Genomic DNA, 7,777 nt, shown 5'->3' on the forward strand with positions numbered 1-7,777 from the left:
TTCGTTTTGATGAGACAATCAAAGAGTTTGGTTTTATCAAAAACATAGATGAACCATGTGTCTACAAGAAGGTTAGTGGGAGCACGGTAACATTTCTTGTATTGTATGTAGATGACATACTTCTTATAGGAAATGATATACCCATGCTGCAATCAGTCAAAGTATGGCTATCCAAGAACTTCACCATGAAGGACTTGGGAGAAGCATCCTACATTCTCGGTATGAAGATCTATAGAGATAGATCTAGAAGAATGATAGGTCTTACCCAGGGTACATACATCCAGAAAGTGCTTAAAAGGTTTAGCATGGAAAACTCCAAAAGAGGTCTCATACCGATGAGCCATGGAGTGTCCCTTTCCGAAAAAATGTCTCCTAAGACACCTGAGAAAAGAGAGCGTATGAGTAAGATTCCTTACGCTTCAGCAATAGGATCTATCATGTACGCGATGTTGTGTGCAAGGCCTGATGTTGCTTATTCAATTAGTGTGACGAGCAGATATCAGTCCAATCCAGGTGAAGATCACTCGAAAGCAGTGAAAAACATACTTAAGTACTTGTGAAGGACTCAGAACATTTTTCTTGTTTTTGGTGGTGAATCTGAGTTGAAAATAGAGGGTTATATTGACTCTAGTTTTCAATCAAAAAGTGATAGCAAATCCATGTCAGGGTACGTGTTTACTCTGAATGGTGGTGCGATTAGTTGAAAGAGTTCCAAACAGTCTACAACGGCTGACTCCACAGAGGAAGCAGAATATATAGCTGCAACTGAGGCTGCAAAAGAAGCCGTTTGGTTGAGGAAATTTGTTTCTGAGTTGGGAGTTGTTCCTAGCATTGAAGAGCCTATTGTGTTGTATTGTGATAACAACGCAGCAATAGCACAAGCCAAGGAACCTAGGTCTCATAAAAATTCCAAACATATCCTGCTGCACTTTTATCTGATTAGGGAGATTGTTGAAAGAGGAGATGTCAACGTCGAGAGAGTCGACACACATAAAAATGTAGCAGACCCACTCATAAAGCCACTTTCTCAAAGTCACTTTGATCGTCATAAAGACAAGATGGGTATTAGATACCAGAGTGATTGGCTTTAGTACAATTGGAGATTGAAAGAGATATGTCCTAAGTCCAATCATGTATGAGGATTTAGGAATAACTTTTATGTAATCTGTTTTTGATTTCATTGATATTAATAAAAGACATGTTTTGTTTTTTATTGCGGGCTCTATCTATTTTAAGTGTTTAAATAAGATATACCACAGTTTAGAGTAAAGCTTTTTATGGATTGTGATGAGATCATAATAATGAGACCTAAAAGATGATAACTCTAAACTTAAATAGTTCCTGGTCGTAGGATTACTAACTGGTAATTAATAATCCGCAAAGATCGGTACATACTATGCTTGCTTCATTATGAAGGATGTCTGTTCTCATAGACATTTGAGTGGTGACACTATAGCTAGTATGTAGGTGCTTATTATAGAATAAGTTCACTGAACATGACTCACACAGCTGAACAACAGATGGAGTTCACTCGCGTGTCAGCAGTTGTTCACATAGTAATAGTTGTACAAGTATCCTTAGACTTGAGGTCATCATAGTCATCTTGTGTACAGAGAACTATACTTTGGTTTAGTTCTTAGTCTCAAGCGACAATTATAAGGGCTCTACTGGGTATAGAAATTTGTACACGAAGATAGTGTATGATCAATAAAGGATCTACCCCTTCCAGTGAAGGAAGAGAATGTTCAATGCTGATCCACTTATGCTAGTTCAGGAATCTCTGGCCAGAGTGAATGAAATTAGAAAGGAGTTTCTAATTTACATTAAATAGAACTAAGCATAGTGAATGGGAAAGTAAGTGAGTAAATAAGATAGGCTCTACACAAGTTCCATGCCTTGTATTTAATCGTGACATTGCAGGGTAGAAGGAGTTGATTGTACGGTAACTACTCACTGAATAGGTTCTTGGTATTTTAAGTAGTGAATTCGTATTATCCGGATAGTCGCGATATGCTGAGAAGTATCCCTCACGATGTAGAATAAATATGATTAATTAATTAATCATATTTAATAAATTAGAGAATTTATATAAATAATGATAAAATAGTTTTATTATTATTTATTTCTACTACCGGCTTAATATTGAACCTACAGGGTCACACCATAAAAGAGAATGATTTAATGGTGGAGGAATTAATTAATAATGGCTGATAATTATTTATTTATGAAATAAATAATTAATTTGCAAATTTAATAATTGATTAAATAAGATTTAATTGATTATAAATTAATTAAAAAAAGTTCTTAATATTATTAATTTTTGGAAATTAAATCAAGTGAGAGAATTATTTCTAAAGTGTTTAGAAAAAGGATTAATAATTAAAAGGTGTTTTAATTATTAGTGAGAATAATAAAGGGTTAATAATAATAATATTTTATGGGAAAATTTTCAGCTGAAAATTTTGCCTATAAATATACTATTATAAACCCTATTTTTGCCTCAACCCAAAAAGATTTACAAAACCCTAATTCTCTCCACCTCCTCCTCCTCCTTTATTACATCGTTTTTTTGGTGGATACCGGTGGAGTGCTTCACACTTGAGGAGCAGCTGCTAGGGACCTCCGCTCGTTGTTCTTGGATCGCTTTTAAAGGTTAGAAATCGATCTCATATGTTTTAATCACGATTTATATGCTTTTATTTGGATTTTATATGTGTAAAATTATTTTACCATGCTTCTGTGATAGATAAAATCCTACAATGGTATCAGAGCATAGGTTGTATGCATATAGATTTGTGGTAAAAATTTCAGAATTTTATGTGCTTGTATGAATTAATTATGATTTTTACAAGTTATATCATGGATTAATTATGACTGATTAGAAATTGTTTCTCAGAATTATTTTGACTGTAGATCTGGGTTCTACAAGTGTTGTAGATCGTCTAGGTGTTTTTTCATAATTTTATGACGTATGGATTAATTGTTATGAATTTTTGAAGTTGTTTTAATTAAATTCGTAAAAAATATATATATATATAATCTGTAAAGTATATATATATATATGTTCTGTTGCTGCTGTGTTTTAATGGTGGCACGGAAAGAGAGAAAGCAGCAGAAATTAGCACGACGTTCTATGAGTGGCGGCGGCGGTTCAATAAAAAAATAAAAAAATAAAAAAAACGGCTGAAGTTTGAACAGGGCAAAGGATCGCGCGTCTGACGTGCGCGCATGGGGCTCACGCGCTAGTGAGTCACGCGCGGCGCGTGTCAGACATGCGCGGGTCAACGGTCAGCCCTGTGCTGACGTCATGTTGACGTCATCAGATGACGTCATGCTGACGTAAGCTGAAATCATCATATAGTTCACAAAATCATTCAACCCGAATTACAAACGGGTCAAACCCATTGAACTCGTTCTAACTATCCTGAACTATAAAAATCATGTAAAAATACTCAAAATTTACTACTCAACAAGAAAAAACTAACCATATCAGTTTCATAATCCAAATATCACGAAATCAAAAATACCCAAATCAAAACGGGTATGAACCCTAAAATTTGAATTGATCAAACTCGTAAATAAAACATGAAATTGATGACGAATATAACTTTTGCTTACACATATAAACATATATCAATCATCAAGAACATCCAAAAATCCCCAAAAATCAAAACCCCAAATTTGTTCATGAAACCCAGAATCGAGTTTGAGTTTTATACCTTTTTGATTCATGTTGATGATAAAATAGAACGGAGCTTGAAAAATTATGAAGATTGAGCACAAACACGACCCCTTTTAGTTACCAGAATCGATCAAAATTACAGTTTGATTCTCGAACTCAAGAACCCTAATTTCAGAGAAAATTGGGAATTTTTCTGATTTTTAATGATTAATTATAATTAATTAAATGAAAATTAGGCTATTTATAGTAGTGAAATTAATACTCCTAATTAAAATTAAGGCCCTAATTCTACATCTTTTAAAATTAATAAGCTCCTAATTTCATATTTTTTGAGTATTAAAATTTAATTTAAAAATATATTATATATACAATATATATGCCAAAATTTCCCAAAAATTGTGAATAATGCAATAAAACAAAGAAATGGTATAAATGAAAATCCTATAATTTTATAAAAATAAAAATGTGATTTTTTTGGGGGTTTTAACACCCCATAGGGCCCGGAAAAGTCATTTTTTACGAAACGAGAAAATTTGTAAAATACCTAGATGTTCAGAATAATGCGATGGTAAAAGCCGTTGATGAAAAATAAGGCCCGTTGTTTTATTTGAAATATCTGCTTTAAAATCATGATTCGGGTCGTATAACTTTTGATATGAAAGCTATAGATGCAAAATAAAATATCTGAAAAATATCTTAAAAATACCCGGACGACACAGAATGCACGTAACACATAGCAATTAGGGTTTAACAGTTAATTACACATAAATGACACATTAACACACAGAATTTATTATAAATATGATATAATACAGACGTAAATTTCCCAGACGTTACAGTAATTATAACCTATAGGGTCACACACAAAGAATGCTTGAAGAATTTAATTTAAATTGGATTTAAATTATATTAAAGTAATTCAATTATTTATAATATTAATTAAGTATGACTTAATTAATTAGATAAATATTGATATTCGAATTTACTAATATTAATTATGAAATTCATTTGTTAAATAATTAAGTGTGACTTAATTATTATACAAATAGGAATTTCGAATTAATAATAACTCCTAATTAGTTAAGAGTTATAATTCTTATTATACTCTCTATATAATATCTCTTGTGTGGCTGATTTTGGAAGCAAGTCTTTTACTAAAACCCTAGCCGCCAAGGGAGAAGATAGAGAGAGCAAGAAGAAACGAGTTTGTGCTAGTACACATTCAATCCTTGTGTTCAAGCATTCATGTGGATACCGATAGAGTGTAGATCGCGAGAACGGGATGCGTAGTGATTGAACAAGCTTTGGATCTCCAATAGTCAACCAATTTGTAAAGCTTCTTAAGGTAAACAATCTAATCTACGAATTAAATATCAATTTTTCGCATGGATCATGCTGTGGGTTTCAGAAATTCTGATTTTTCACGTTTTTAATTACTGTTTCCGTTGCGTTTATGTGCTCAAAACCCTTTAATAGTAATGCTTCAACCTCTGATTATCTACCTTGAATGCTTGGCCTGGTTCATTCTCAAAAATCTCCACCGCCCCATGTGGAAACACATTTTTGACAACAAACGGCCCGAACCACCTTGACTTCAATTTTCCTGTAAAAAGACGGAAACGAGAGTTGCACAAGAGAACTTGTTGTCCCAGCATAATTAATTTGAGCACTAGACCCCTATCGTGCCACCTCTTGACTTTCTCCTTATACATTTTGTTGTTTTCATATGTTTGAAGTCGAAACTCATCGAGTTTATTCAATTGAAGCATCTTCTTCTTTGCAGTTGCATCCAAATCAAGATTCAACTTCTTTAAAGCCCAATACACTTTATGCTCGAGCTCCACCGGCAAATGACACCCCTTACCATAAACCAACTGATACGGTGACATTCCTAGCGGAGTCTTGTACGCCAGTTCTATACACCCAAACAGCTTCGTCAAGCTTCAAAGACCAATCTTTTCTCGATGGACACACAACATTCTCTAAAATGTGCTGGATCTCTCTGTTAGATACCTCAGCTTGACCATTCATCTAAGGATGATAATCCGTAGCAATGCGATGATTCACATTATATCTTTGCATCATAGCAGTGAACTTGCGATTGCAAAAATGCGACCCCTCATCACTGATTATGACTCTCGGAGTTCCAAATCTTGTGAATATCTACTTATGAAGAAAATTAAGCACTACCTTCGCATCGTTTGTTGGCAGCGCCTTGACTTCAACCCATTTCGAGACATATTCGACCGCCAACAAGATATACTGATTGTTACAAGTTGAGACAAATGGCCCCATGAAGTCAATTCCCCAAACATCGAAGACTTCAACCTCGAGAAGTACATTAAGAGGCATCTCATCCCTCTTGGACATATTATCCACACTTGATATCGATCACATTTCAAAATGAACTGATGAGCATCTTTAAACAAGGTCGGCCAAAAGAAACCTGCTTGAAGAATACGAGTTGTTGTCTTTTCTCCACCATAATATCCTCCATAAGCCATTGAGTGGTAATCTCTCAAGATCCCCCCCCCTGTTCTGCTGTAAGGAATACATCTCCTGATGATTTGGTCAGCTCCTTGTCGAAAAAGAAACAGCTCATCCCACATATACCACTTCACTTCATGCATAAACTTCTTCCTTTGAGCGTATGACAAGTCGGGAGGCATGATATTACTCACAAGGTAGTTCACAATATCTGCAAACCATGGTTCTTCCTCTTGCACTCCAAACAACTACTCATCGGGAAAAGACTCATTTATTAATGTCTTATCCAGTGAAGTTGCACTTGGATCCTCTAAACGAGAGAGATGATCAGCGACTTGATTCTCGGTACATTTCCTGTCCTTGATCTCTAACTCAAATTCTTGAAGCAAAAGAACCCATCTGATCAATCTAGGCTTCGAGTCCTTCTTTGAGACGAGATATCGAATTACAGCATGATCAGTGAAAACTGTCACCTTCGTCCCAAGCAGATAAGATCAAAATTTCTCAAAACCATAGACGATAGCCAAAAGTTCTTTCTCCGTAGTAGTATAATTCAGTTGAGCACCATTTAGGGTCTAACTAGCATATTAGACCACATGAAATATGTTGTTCTTTCTCTATCCAAGAACTGCTCCAACTGCATAGTCACTTGCACCGCACATCATCTCAAACGGTTCACTCCAATCAGGTGCAGTTATGACAGGAGTCGTGATTAAACTCTTCTCTAAGAACTCAAAAGTAGCCACACACTCATCATCAAACTTAAACGGGACATTCTTCTCAAGAAGATTGCACAAAGGTTTAGATATTTTTGAGAAGTCCTTGATGAACCGCCTGTAGAAGCCCGCATGACCAAGAAAACTGCGAACTCCCTTAACAGAAATTGGTGGGGGAAGATTTTCGATGACCCCCAATTTGGCTTTGTCCACCTCAAGACCCTTACTAGAGACCTTGTGCCCAAAAATAATGCCCTGTCGCACCATAAAGTGACATTTCTCCCAATTGAGAACCAAATTGGTCTCAACACACCTCTTGAGAACATCGCCTAGATTCTGCAAGCACTCATCAAATAAATCACCAAACATAGAGAAATCATCCATGAACACCTCCACATTGTGACCAATCATATCAGATAAGATAGCCATCATGCATCTCTGAAATGTGGCTGGTGCTCCACATAGCCCAAAAGAAACTCTCCGGAACGCAAAAGTACCAAAAGGACATGTGAATGTAGTCTTTTCTTGATCTTCTGGAGCGATACAAATCTGATTATATCCCGAATATCCATCCAGAAGACAATAGTAATCATGCCCAGCCAATCTATCAAGTATCTGATCAATGAAAGGAAGAGGGAAGTGATCCTTCCTTGTAGCCTTGTTTAGCTTCCTATAATCCATGCAAATTCTCTACCCCGTGACTGTTCGTGTAGGAATAAGCTCATTCTTCTCATTTGCTACCACAGTGATACCTCCTTTCTTTGGCACACACTGAACTGGGCTCACCCATGAACTGTCAGAAATAGGATAGATGATCCCTGCATCTAGCCACTTGAGGATTTTCTTCTTCACAACCTCTTTCATGATCAGATTTAGCCTTCTCTGTTGCTCA

The sequence above is a fragment of the Apium graveolens genome, chromosome 3, assembly GCF_009905375.1.
Source record: "Apium graveolens cultivar Ventura chromosome 3, ASM990537v1, whole genome shotgun sequence".
NCBI classification, from domain to species: domain Eukaryota; kingdom Viridiplantae; phylum Streptophyta; class Magnoliopsida; order Apiales; family Apiaceae; genus Apium; species Apium graveolens.